The following is a 14,135-nucleotide window of genomic DNA, read 5'->3' on the forward strand; positions in this document are numbered from 1 at the left end:
CTGGGCCAAATGTGTGGGATGAGATGGTGGGGTTTGAGTTCCAGGCACTGGGGCGGCCGGGAGGTGGGGAGAATGATTTGTGTTTGATTTGTTACCTTCCAAGCCGGATCCCCCACTGGGATTCTCGAATGTCTGATGTTTGCTCTTGTTGGAGCACAGTTTATGGTTGGGTTAGGAGGGGTGGGGTGATGGGCAGGTGGGATTTGAATATACATGTTTGCTGTGAGATTGACGTGGGTGCAACACTTGTCAGGGAGATAAAATTTGAGGTGTGTTGAGGGGTGGAGGGAGGCGTGGTCATAAGGGGTGTCCAGTCTGATGTAGCAATTGATGGGCGGGGGGCCTGGTCATGATGGGCACATGGAACATTCACAGGCTGAACTTTCTGATGAAGCAGAAATCGCTCTTGAGCAAGTTAAGGGCTTTGTCCTTCTCTTACTTGTGCTTGATGAGAAGCGTATGAGAGCCAGAGCATTCCCAAGACAATTCTTTGCCTCCGGGTGTGAGAAGAAGCAGGGGGTAGCTATATTGATTGGCGAACAGATCACAATTTCTAAGGTCAAGGTCGTTCGGGATCCCCAGGGGCGATATGTTTGTGTTAAGGGCCTACTCTGGAAACTTATGTATGCCCCTAATGTGGGATAAGATGCCTTCCTGGAGAACGTTCTCCTGCAGGTGCAGGAACTGATAGGGGGTGACTTCAACCTGGTGCTCAACCACCTGGTGGACAAGACTCTACCCCCTACCAAACTAGATTTTAAGCATGCCGCTGCATTTGTGTAACTTCTTTGAGAATTAGGGATGGTTGACACCTGGCGGCTGTTCTATGGTGAGGAGACAGGAAGATTTTTCCTTCTATTCACATGTTAATGGGGGCTTTTCTAGAGTGGATCTCATGCTCACACCTAGCACATTGTACCTGTGTGTCTATGGGGTGGAAATAGGAACTCAGACATTGTTTGATCATGCCCCAGGGTCACTGACCTTGTCCATAGTGGGTAGGCCTGAGAGGTCCCGAAGCCTCTGGAAGTTGTACGACCCGGTTCTTAGGGACCCAGTGGTATCTCGAGAAACAGGAGAGGTCATATCCAACTACTTTCAGGAAAACAGTAACTCAGGCCCTCCACTGGGGATCGTTGGGATTCCATGAAGGCAGTTGTTCGGGGTGAGTTGATTAGTAAGTCTGCAGCATACACTAGAGTGCGACAACTCGTTAGACAAAACCTGCAACGGGAAGTAAGGCAAGCGGAGCAGTTGCACAAGAGGTTGGGGTCGCATAAGGCACTGCATGAGTTGAGATCGTGGCGTAAGAAGCTTGAAGAGCATCTAGCGGATAATATGGCCCAAACAATGCTAGAGACCAAGCAGTACTATTGCGTGAATGGAACCAAGCCAACTGCCTCCTTGTGGATAAGTTACAGAAGCTCCATAGTCAGAACACAGTGTTGGCTCTGCGTGATAGTCAGGGTGTGTTACAGCAGGGGGAGGCAGATATATTGAGGATATTTGAGTCCCATTTTGCAGCGGTATTCCAGGGGGACACCCCCTGGCTGAAACACAGGCTCAATACTTGAGGGATGCATTCAGCCCAGACTATCTTTTGAGCGGCGTGAGGCTTTGGAGGGCCCGATTCCGTCTGAGGAAGTTGAATGGGCTGTTAAAACATTGAAGAATAAGGCCCCTGGTCCTGACGGGTTCAGGGCTCCCTTCCATGAAAAAGCTTTGTTCACTCTTGACTCCGCCCTAGCGGATCTCTTTAACTTGTTTTTGATTTCCGGTAGCGTGGCCCCATCCATGGGTATCTCTTCAACTGTTCTGATTCCCAAGCCGGGAAGAGATCCGGTGCTTTGCGGTTCCTATTGCCCCATCACCCTTTCTAGTTTAAGGTGAGCTATGAAGAATAGCACGGGTTGGATGTTTCTTTGGGGCCCCAATTAGCGCTTTAGCCCAAATACAATGGTCCCAGGGGCGATCCCATACCTGGGTGTTAGTCTCCCTGCAGAAATTCTGATGTTTTTGTTGCAACTTCCCGTCGTTGTTCCAAGAGCTGTCTGAAGACTTAATCAGGTGGGGTCTACAGGCAATATCCTGGTTTGGCAGGATCGCTGCCGTTCAGATGAACCTCATTCCTCAGTTACTTTACCTCTGTGCAGCGCTGCCAGTGAGGGTCCGTGACTCAGAACTTTGCACACTACAGGGAAGGATTCTCAAATTCATATGGGATAACAAGCGGACCAGGATCTCTAGGAAGGTATTAATGAGGTCTTTCGGGGTGGGGGACCTGGGTGTCCCTGATGCCTTCTGCTACAATCGAGCTGCACAGATTTCCCATGTAATCACCTGGGGTGATGCTGATCTGCTGCCGAAATGGAAGGTAATTGAACAGACCCACTCAGCTGTGAGCCTAAGTCAGCTCATGTATGTTGGATAGAGGTTCCTGGTGCAGGATGATTCTGGATTTTCCCTTTTAGCAACAACCATGTGCACACTTTACTATATGGGGCAGGCACTGTGCAGATGGGGTGCGAAGTTGGGGTTGAGGCCGCTTGCGCCTATTTCGAACAACCCAGGCTTTCAACTGGGGTGTGAGCGTGAAAGGTTTGAGGCATGGCTAGTGGAGGGTTTGCTGAATTTGCACCAGTTATATAAAGATGGATGCCCGATGACCTTCATTGAGTGTAAAGAAACCTTTGCTCTACCTGGACCTGAGTGCTTTCATTACGCCAAGCTACGCCACTGGGTTTCTTACCCAATAACAAAATGGGGGTCCACTAGACCACTGAATGCTCTTGAATTGGCAGTCCAAGGGGGCAGGGGGTCTCATGGGGTTGGTCTCACATCTCTATAAGCTGGTGGACATAGGGGGCCCAGTAGTGCATCTGTCATAAATGAGAAAGTGATTGAAAGACCTGGGTGAGCCAATAGAGGATGATGCTTGGCTGAGGATATTAGGGGGTGGATGCTTAAATCCTCCAGGTGTGTCACAGATATGCTCCTATAAATTCTGCTATAGGTGGTACCTGACGCCAGAGAGGCTGCATTGTATGTCAGCTGATTATTAAGCGAATTTCTGGGGTGGCTGTGCCACTGTGGGGGTCTCTCTTTGATATGGTTTGGACGTGTGGGAAGGTGGGTCTCTTTTGGAAGGAGGTGCCCTCCAAAAATCAAGGACATCACAGGACTGTCTCTTCCCATGGTTCCCCGGGTAGCGTTGTTGGGTGACACGGATGATGGGCTATTTCCTTTGACGGGCCCAATGGTTGTGTTAGTTGGGCATCATCTCCTTGTAGCAAAGTTGACTATGGCCCACATTAGGAAATCTGTGTATGGTCCAGTGATTCAGATGTGGTGGGTTAAAATATGGCACATAATGGTTGCAGATAAAATTACTGCATTGTGTGAAGGCTGATATGGCTAATATGTTACTACTAGCTGTTTCCGGCGTAACATCCGCCGTTTTAGCTTATCTCAAAGGTCAATATCAGTCAGTAATTCATAGGGTCACTTCTGTCCCCTTCTTAAATATCTGAATTACCACCGATCGCTTTGAGGAAGGGGACGAAGGTCCCTGTGACTTATTAATGGTCAGTGAAAAGGCTAAACGTATAGAAAACTGTCGTCTTTTGAATATGAAAGGCATATTTGTATCAGATGGAATGAGAGGTATATGCGGTATAAGAACAGTACCTAAGTAAAATCCATCAATTACACGGTCCTCTATGATGTATCTTTGTAGAGACATATTTGTCAACCTTGTTCCATTGCAGAGTTCCTGTGATGGCATAAGATTGCGCAGCCTCATAATTACAGCACCTACTTTCAGTTTTAGCTTGTGAGCAGACATTCCTCGTACAGTGTGCCGCTCTTTAGAGACTGAAATGTTGAGCTGGTAATTAACTGTTCATTGACAATGTAACCGCTGTGCCCTGTGTGAAGAGAAGTGGGGGTGAAAAGTAGTAACTTGAAATTCTTCAGAATGTTTGCGATAGTGGAAGATGAAGGTGACCACATAGAACCATGCTCATTCTGTTTGTTAAAATGATAGCTGTTGTTGAAGTGGAAGGACACACATAGGTGCACTTTGCCATTTGGCCAGCAGAGGGCAACCTATCACTGATAAATTACATCAGCTGAGTGCGGAAACATACCTTCCTGTTTTATAGATAGATAGATCCATCGATATGGAAGTCTTTCATCGATTTTACTGAAACCTACCCCGCCATTGTTGCTAAACACCCACTTAGGATGGACTTTTCACTGCTGTAATGTTTGGTTGTGGTGTGGCAACAGGGTTGATGGGGTTAAACGCGCCGAAGGGGTAAGAGGATGTTGAAACGTTGTGACTCTCCTGTTTTCCTGCTACAGAGTCTGGCATTTTGTAAATCTCTGTCATGTTGTCTCATTGAATTGGGATAATTATGCTTTTGCACTCGCCTTTTCCCACAGTATGTTAGATAAAAGTTTTTGGAAAAAAAGTTGTAAGAGAGAGTGGGATTAACTAGCATCTTAACATGAAATATCTCATAACCTAGAATATCCTGAACTTGCAGTGAGCGTATGTTAAGGTGTTTAGAACAGATGACAGCAACCCCACCACCCGACTCGATCAAGACCATCTTGCTGCCGAATGGAGCAAGGTCTCAGATAGAAACAGGATATCAATCCTGGATTCGATAATGAGGTCAGTGGCCTCTGTGGCATGTTTTACTAGTGAACGTGTATTTAAGAGTTCACATTTCATATTAGAGATCTTGCTGTCTTTATATGTTACCATAGGATCGCATGGTAAACATGATACATTTGTACAAGGACAAGTTACTGTTATGTTTGAATGGTTAGCATTAGATGGTAGCATGACCAATGGGGTGCTTGGGTTTTCCTCTGTCTAATTATCTGTCCTGACTATAGATCCATTGTTTATGGGTGTAACTTGCTTTGTCTCAGTGGAAATGTTTAAAGAATTCAGGCCAATTAGGCCTGTGGTGTACAGGTGTCGATCTGATCATTTCTGGCAGTATTGTTTGAATACCGAGAATAAGGCATTGCACTTTGCTGTACATTGTATATTGAAGCAGATAAAGTGTTCTTGGATGAATGAATAATAGAGTAAATAACATTGTAAGATGAATGGTTTTATAATATTATGAATTAATTAAAAATGTTTATGAATTATTAACATGAAGTATATGAAACAGAATGGGTATGTGTTTGATGTATTATGTGTATTCTAATTAGTAGGTGATGCACAATTCTACTGAAAGAGGTGCATGGAAGATTTTAACAGTTTGAAATATGGTAATATATTTGTATTTCAAATGTTTTGCATTAATGCTTCAGAGTTAGGTGTGCTCTACAAATGCCAAAATAAATAAATATGTGTAAAGCTCAATATGAGCTAATCGCATTAATAAAGAAAATTTAAAAAGATCTGAGAGACTACTAACAGCAGAGACACTATCCATGATCGCACTAGGCATGTATCTGTGGTAAGTTTTGACAGAGGTGTGAATTGCAGTCAAGTCATCAGCGCTCTTTGGTATTCCTTGAAGGGCTTCCGCCCCGGATGGCTCAGTAGCTTTTTCCATGGGAAAAATGTCCATGGTGATATATGGTTTTAAGGGGGCAGCAGCTCGAGATGATTGAGCTGGGACCTAGGCTTGTGGGGCTTCACCTGGGATTGTGTTAACAGTGTTGCCACCGCTAAAGGCTCCCTTTACCAAATTCAGCATCTGGGGTCAAGGTGGCTCACACTGTCCTGGCGGGCATATATTATCTAAGTTGTATCTGTTAAAACCACTCAGATTAACTGGGATGTTTTTTTTAAGCAAGACGGGGTTCACACATAATAACCCAGCACTCTTTTTAAAATTTGTTTATGGTTAAAACCTATAAATCTTTTCAAAATACATTTCAAGTACTCAACAAATTATCTATACCATTATATCTAATTTTAAAAATTAAAGAAAAACATTTGAGGAAAATATTTAAAGATACTATTTAAAATAGAAATCTTTAAAACACTCAGAACAATCAAGATCTTTCTACTTTCCCCTTCTGAACAGTTTACACAAATCATGAAGGTACAAAATGCTCTTTTCATTTCACCACTGTGGAATTCATACAATAGGTTGTAATAGAAGTAATTCATCCTCAATCACCTTTATGAATGCCACAAGGGCAAAGACTAATGCTGTCCCTTGCCCCAACATCAGTCGATTCCACAAACTTTCCATGCAAGCAATATAATTAGTGTAAACAAATCTCTTAAAATGCGTTGTTCGAGCATTTCTAAAATACGGACCCTCCAATACTAGATGTTTTAAGGTCTCTTCATTTTCATTACAATTAGGAAATCGACAATTAGATTTCAGGATGCCCTCGTTTGAACATCCCCAATACCTGGTCCTTTCCAATGTATGTATCTGCATCAATTTGAATCTCATACAGTACCTCCTTGCAATATTACACTGGAAGATTGATAAATATAAACAACAACCATCCCTTTTACGTGAATACTTTGCATGTTCCTTATAGGTCTTTAGCTTTCTAAGTTCTTCAATTGTGGGTATCCAATCTTGCTCAAAGAGCTTTTGTTAAACGAAACCAGGTCGCCTATGTAGATCCACTTGGGCAACTTCCAATATATCTAGAATTGCGTTCATTCTCACACCGTATGTCCTAAGTGAGCTTGAACTACTACCTTTAATCATGATGTTCAAGTCCTGATAGAGTGAATTCATTGGTGGATTGGTAATTTTATTATAATTTGCTAAGGCTCGCATTCCCATCTGCATCCCAAAGAAATCAATCACCATTCGTGCCAGATAATGCAATTGGGAATGAAAGTAGATAATTGGAGTGCTGATTTTAACAGATTGCCCTGCAAGGTGTTAAGTTGACTTTTCAAGTTATGCAAACATATATACAACGAATACATTAAGACAGGTTCCACTCTTAAAGTTAAAAAGGCCAATAACGGGTTCAAAGACAATTTAAGGTACTTTTGAAATATAACTTTCATCTGGCTTGAAAGTGGTCTTGTCTTGGATTGCAAATATTCTGTCCAGGCTTTCAATGTTGATTGATTGCTCAAACAATAGCCCAGGCAATAAATTCCCCGGGCTGATTAATCGCCTTGCCTTTTACCTGTGTTGAATATCATGATATTAGTTTTAGATGAATTAGGTTTCAGATTAAATTGATATGCATAGTCAGAAAGCATTTGACATTTTCTTTGTAAACCAACGGGAGTCAAATCAAACAAAATAATATCATCTGCAAACGCTCTCCAATTCAATTTTAGGGAGCATAGACGTGCAGGAAATATATTGTTGGAATTCCAAATCTTATCTAAATCACTTAGGTATAAATTGAACAGTGTCGTAGCATAATGACATCCTTGTTTTAATCCAAGATATGAGTTAACAGGCTCGGTTAGTGCACCCTCCTTTGTCGTACGAATCCTATATGATGTATTTTGATGGAATTTACCAATCCATTTGATTAAATAGACTGGGCTACCAATTGTATACATCTTTAACCATAGCAGATCCCGTACCACCATATCAAAAGCAGCCTTCATATCAACTGATGCAATATATAAAGTGCTAAGCTCTCTTGATTTAATTCCTGCTAATAGGTGGGCCATTATGGTTGCATTCAGGGAAGTATTCATGGCTTTTCTAAATCCAATTTGAGCCTTAGAGTATGCATTAAGAGTTACCAACTGCTTATCCGATTCAAAGAGAACGCGGATCGAAAAAAATGTGCTGCTGCATCCGTCAGCGAAAAAGGCCTGTAGTTACCAGGACTTAGTGGGGCGCCTTTTTTTTATAAATGGGGATCTTAACTCAGTACTTTCTGCTGCTTGGGTTTCAGCTGTATTTTGTTTTGTATGTTATGCACCTGTGTGTTTATCCAGATGCCAGTCCACCCTGGTCATTGGAGTGTGCTGCCTGTACTTATTTGCACGTCTTACTAAATACCCATTAAATACATGCTGTGATTCGAGGGGAGTCTATGAAGTCGATTGCAGAAATGTTTTCCATATCTGATCCAGTTTATTCGGTATCAGGTAATAATGTCCCCATATATGATGTCGCCAGGAAAAGCCATCAGCGACATTATATATGGTGACATTATGTATGGGGATGGGTGGCAGAGATGACCCCTGCTCCCCTGGTAAAAAATAATTCAGAGGTTGCGGGGTGTTCCCCGCATGTTCAATGTAATAATATTTCCGCAAAAAACAGCGACATTTTTGCGGGGACATATTACATGGAACCGTTTATTCAGTGGGTGAAAAGGTGATATAATCTGCAGATTTCATGCCTGCTTGTTTTTTGATGAGTAAGCGCTCGTCATTTTTGTGGCCCTGCTGTGGTGCAATGGGTTGGTGATCTTGTATCCCAGATGCTGACAGCGGAGATACATTCTGATTAGTCCTAGGATGTGACGGGCAGTCGTGATTCTATTAATGGCATGAAGGCGAGTATTATGCACACATCTCTTTTCTTTATTTAACATAGCAGCAAGAAACAAAGCACATTTAGGACTACTGTTACCATAATCCCCCCTTGTGCCCGCCCCCTTCAGTCCTCCGATCAGAGAACCTGCTGTCCATGTAAACTCTCCTGGGGCACCTCTGTGTTCTCTTTCTCAGCTGCACAATCCCCAAGAAAAAGCAGTCGAGGCATCAGGAACCTCAGTAGAAGGATTGGCCCTCTGGGTCCCCCAACACTAAGAAGGACAAAACAAATGTGTTAGACACCGGGAGGGAAGGGAGGGATAATACTCAGCTCTGTGCTATTAATAGAATCACGACTGTCTGTCGCATCCTAGGACTTATCGGAATTCTAAGGCATGGCATGTAGAATCCTAATATGCAAACCTCAAAGCCGTGAAAAAACCATAGCATGCACAACCGCCCTTCAATAAAAATATATGAAACGTAGAAGCAGCTGCCCTTAGAATATCCGCAAGCCGGGCGTGTGACCAAAAAGCATTAGGCCCCATTAGCACCGCTCACTGAAGGGGCCCCAAACAACTCAGTAGCCACCATCGCCTCCCTCATTACTCCCTTCACCCACTTAGCCAAAGTGGCTGAGGACACTGTCGATAATTATTTTGGTAAAGATAGGAACAGGGGTCCTGCAGAGATTCTCACAGCGGTGGTAACCAGTTCGTATTGTCTGAGACACTGAACAACACATAATTGAGCATTGGCTGCAAAGTCTGGACATTCAATAACTTTAGATGCTGTTTGAGTGCCTAATACAAGTAAAAGGAAACACCAGAAATAGTAAATACTCAACCTTTACGGTCCATACGCCGCACGACCACCGCGCAGCGAAATGCCACCATGCAAACTAAAGTAACTAGCTTAGCCGAAATCTATTTCAGAGACAACTGAGAATTGGGTGGGGACAGACCAATGGATGGTTCCCCACGGAAAACCCACCCGCAATATCATAATAAGGGACAATTGCCAACCGACATAAAGTCACCGTCCAGTGTCAAACTGAGTCCGCAAATTCAGCCAGGAAATGAACCACCGCTACTACAGGTGCCAAATGGGGATCTAGGTTCTTTCTACAACACCGGCGCTCCCGGGTGATCCAGGACAATTTGTAAGATCGTAGAGTACTTGGGACCCATAGAACATTTGTGATACTTGTAGCAGAACTAGAGATGCCTGGCGGAGCTGAACGTTCGTTCCCTGATATCAACCAGGTGATCAGCGGGAGAGACACTCCTGGAGCAGGCAGATGGACCTCTCCTTGCAGCACCCCGCAAATTGGCAGGGAGCATTGGAAATCGGTGCGGGATTGCCATGAGCAGCTGAAGAGCTAGTAGATCCTAGGCTTGGGTGTCACCACCACCACAGTAGCACCTTGGACTCGGGTATGCAACAACACTCTGGGCATCATTGCAAATGTGAGAAATGTGCACACTGTGTCTCTGCACCAATATTGGATGTGGGAAGAATACCCAAATAAATAAAATAAGGAATGGAAATATGGTGTAATTTATTATAGCAGCTTCATAGTAATACTAATAGGAACCATTCATCTCCCACTTGTTAATCACGGATGATTTTAACATGTGTGCCCACTCCATTGCTAATGTGAAACCTCCTCAATTTGGAAAGCCCCCTTGTATGTTTAGGACATACTGATGAATTCCCTAAGCACGGCAGCACCCATGCCCGCCAGGGACATCATTTGGAGGTTGCCAGGGGTCACAACTCCGACCCCTGAGGCCTCCCTTGCAAGCCCTAAACAAAAAAACAAAAACCTTTTTTTAGGTTTATTTTTAAATGTAAGCTCCTGGGCTGTGGCCAACGCCATGTGGCTCTTTGTTTCTGGAGGGGCTGGCTTTCTTGTTCAGGCCTCTTAAAAAAACTGGGTTGCACAAGTGTAATACTTTGAGCAGTGACCCTAAATAAGTAAGAATAGGAATAACAAATCATTTGCCTTTCTGTAATTCTATACAATAATTGCTAGACTCATTAAAGGTTTATTTCAAGCACACTTCAGTGGGTGAGTCACTGATTTAGTCTTTTTTTTAAATACCTCAACTCAGCCTTTCTTCCTTCTGAGGTTGATAAATGAGTATCAACACAGGTTGGGTATTGATATTGATATTTTATTTCTATCGCGCTCGTACACAAGTGTTTCAGAGCACGACAAGGCAAGGGAGGGGAACAGGGGGGAACAAAACAACGATCTTACTAGGCCCAGTGACATTGAGAACGCGCAAGTGCATGGGAAAGGGGGAGTGGACAAGTGCATGGAAGGTGGGAGAAGTGGAAAGTGCGAAGCAAAGGAGAAACAGATCAATAATAAATAAATAAATATTAAAGGCAACAAACAGTGGTAGTGCAGCCAGCAATTTGCAAGTGCTAGGTTTAAGGCAGCAGACAGGGTAGGTCTGATAAGTGCAGGAAGAAAAACCGAGGAGCTGTATGGGTACAGATACAGACCACTGTGCAAAGGGTGGCCCAGAGGCAGTGTAAGGGGGTGGCAGGGTGAGCAGGTGCCTGGGCCCGGAGGACAGAGGGTGGCCAGGTGCACGGTGCCAAGAGAGAACAGATCAGCAGGGGAGAGGGAGAGCAAAGGCAGAAGAAAAGACGAAGGTCTTGAGGTGCTTCCGGAACCGGAGATGGTTCTCCTCAAGTTTTAGAGTGGCAGGGAGGCTGTTCCAGAGGGAGGCCCGAGCCGAAGAAAGAGATCTACCCCAGCTTGTTTCTTTGAAAAACGACTGACCCTGAGGGAATTAGAGGTAGAGGAGCAAAGAGCTTGAGAGGGGAGTTATTTGCGTAGGGATAGCTGAAGGTATTTTGGACCCAGGTCCCAGAAAGCTCTGTGGACAATGCAGAGGGTTTTAGATTTAATCCTTGCATCAAATGGGAGCCAATGGAGAGATTTCAGAGTTGGAGAGATACGATCCCAGGGCTTGAGGCCAAGGGCAAGTCTTGCAGTCCTGTTCTGGATTAGTTGCAGAGAGCAGAGAGTAGAGGCAGGTAGATTTAGAAAGAGGCTGTTCCAATAGTCCAATTTAGAGAGAACCAGAGCTTGGGAGACCATGAGCTTCTGGGGGAAGGAGAGGAAAAAGAATACCTATGAGGAGGTGCAGTAGGAAGTTTGATATTGTATGTACATTTGTTCTATATAAAGCGCTTAAGCATAAGTGTTTTTATAAAAACACATCATTATCATTTGGCCTTAGACGTCTGCTTGCATTAATATGGCCCTATACAGACTGATATTAACGATACATATGGTAATCCATTCTTGTATGAAATATATATCTTTATTGATTCTTTTTTATTTACTGTTGTTTTGGCTGGTCAACCTTTCAATCAATTTCTTCGTTTTATGATTACATGAAAAACAATTAAATGTACATACAATACATAATTGAAATCCTTAAACGATTACAATGACGTGAATGGAACAAGAAGGAAAGTGGAGGGAAACAGAAAATTAAAATTGAATAATAAAAAAAAAAATCTATTTAGTTAATGAACAGACAACCACCAATGCATTATTTTAGAACAGGTGTTTCGACAATGTCATATACAGTTTGGTTTATAGAGTTTGTCAACATTGTAACGCGACACTCATTAGAGATTAGAATGGTCAAATTGAAAATTTACAATAAAAGTTATTCGTACATGAAAGAAGCAAACAAAATGTATATCACATTATAGTGATATCGTAACCATAGTTTTCCGTAGTGTTCTTAGGAACAATGCTATATGATGCCCTGTTTTGTCAAGGGCTGTATCGTGTTGCATCGCTTTCTGTTATTTCACTTTGGGGTTGGGTCAAATGATATCACTTCCTGTGATGTCATCAGAGGTCAAGGGTCGTGTTATGTCACTTCCGCTATCCCTGGCATTTTGGCGAAATAACATGCTCCACACTCACCGCAGAGAATAGAGATATATAGAGAGCAAAGATTAGACATCAAAGATGCAGTTATTGATCATCATTGCTAATAATCTATCCTTACTGACCACATTGCTATTGCTTTTATTTGTTTTTGTTCAAATATTTATGTGTAATATGTGTCTTCAGGACAAATGTGTTCCCTATCTTCCTGGTCAGGCACTCCGCTCTGGGACAGCATGCTTAGTTCTACTCCCGAAATTCTGACTGTCCGGGGTTGGTGGCCAGGCTTTCTTGGTGCCCGCTATCAAGTTACAGAATGCCCTACCTTTGCCCCATAGGTGCATCTAAAACCACTTAGAATTCAGACGCACCCTGAAAACTTTGCTCTTCTAGGTTTCAGTGCCTGGTGGTCTGCCCTCGTGTTTTCCTAGCGCCAAGATACCCTTGGGTGAAAGTGCGCTCTACAAACTTAGCCTACATTAATAATTAATATTCTTAAATGGCTTTCTGATTGAACGGTCATTCTAAAATGTTAGTTATAGCTACTTTCTCGGTTTCTCATCTGGTTTCACATAACGTTTAATACAAACTTTAATTCCACTCTTGGAGAATCCTGCTGTCCTCTCCACCGCCTCCTGTCCCAGAAAGCCCCCACTCGCTTCCACCACCTGTGAAACGTAATAAAGGAAAGTGACACATCTCCTGCTTGGAGAGTAATGGCGTTTTTTTCGGAGTGCAGCAATTTCCCAACTTTGGCTTCAGTTGCTGAAAGATTAGGACAGTTTGTTGAAATACAGCACGCGAATGCACCTGAGAACATCTCGGGGAAAGCCGGTGCTGCCGCAGTGTGTGTGCTCAGACTTTGACAAAGTGCTGTGACTGCTCCAAAAAAGGCCTGGTACTTTCTCGGGTGATCATTTCAAGTTTTGTAGGAATGTGGCTTATTTCGCTCGCGAACATGAAGGCTCTCATCAGGGACGTCATTTCACCAAAATGCCAGGGGTAGCGGAAGTGACATCACATGACCTTTGACCTCTGGTGACATCACTGGAAGTGATGTCATTTGACCCCACCCCAAAGTGATATCGCAGGAAGCAATGGAACACAACCTTTCAACCCTTGACAAAACAGCAAGTGGCATCGCATAGCATTTTTCCTAAGTACACTAGGAAAGACATGGTTACGATATCACTATAATGTGATGTATATTTCATACAAGAATGGATCGCCATATGTATCGTTAAGATCAGTGTGTATAGGCCCATATTACCAAATTACTGTGAATGCAAGCAGACGTCCATGACCAAATGATAATGTTGTGTTATTATATAACATTTACGCTTAAGCGCTTTATATTGAACAAATATACATACAATATCACCCAAGCTGTGTTGGTACTCATTTATCGACCTCAGAAAGCTGAAAGGCTGAGATGAGGTGGTTAAGAACAGACTAAATCAGTGACTCACCCCCTGAAGTGAGCCTGAAATAAACCTTTAATGAGTCTAGCAGTTATTGTATAGAATTCCAGAAAGACACATTATTTGGTAATCCTATTCTTTCTTATTGAGGGTCACTGGTGAAGTGTTAGACTTGTATAACCCCTATTTTTTTTTAAAAGGCCTGAACAAGATAGCCAGCCACTCCAGAAGCAAATAGCCACATGGCGCTGGCCACAGCCCAGGTACTTGAATGAAGAAAAAAACATTTTTCTTTTCGTTTTTTTTTTTTTAGGGG

This window comes from Ambystoma mexicanum, chromosome 14 (genome assembly GCF_040938575.1).
Source record: "Ambystoma mexicanum isolate Mex_15411 chromosome 14, UKY_AmexF1_1, whole genome shotgun sequence".
Classification (NCBI taxonomy): Eukaryota; Metazoa; Chordata; class Amphibia; order Caudata; family Ambystomatidae; genus Ambystoma; species Ambystoma mexicanum.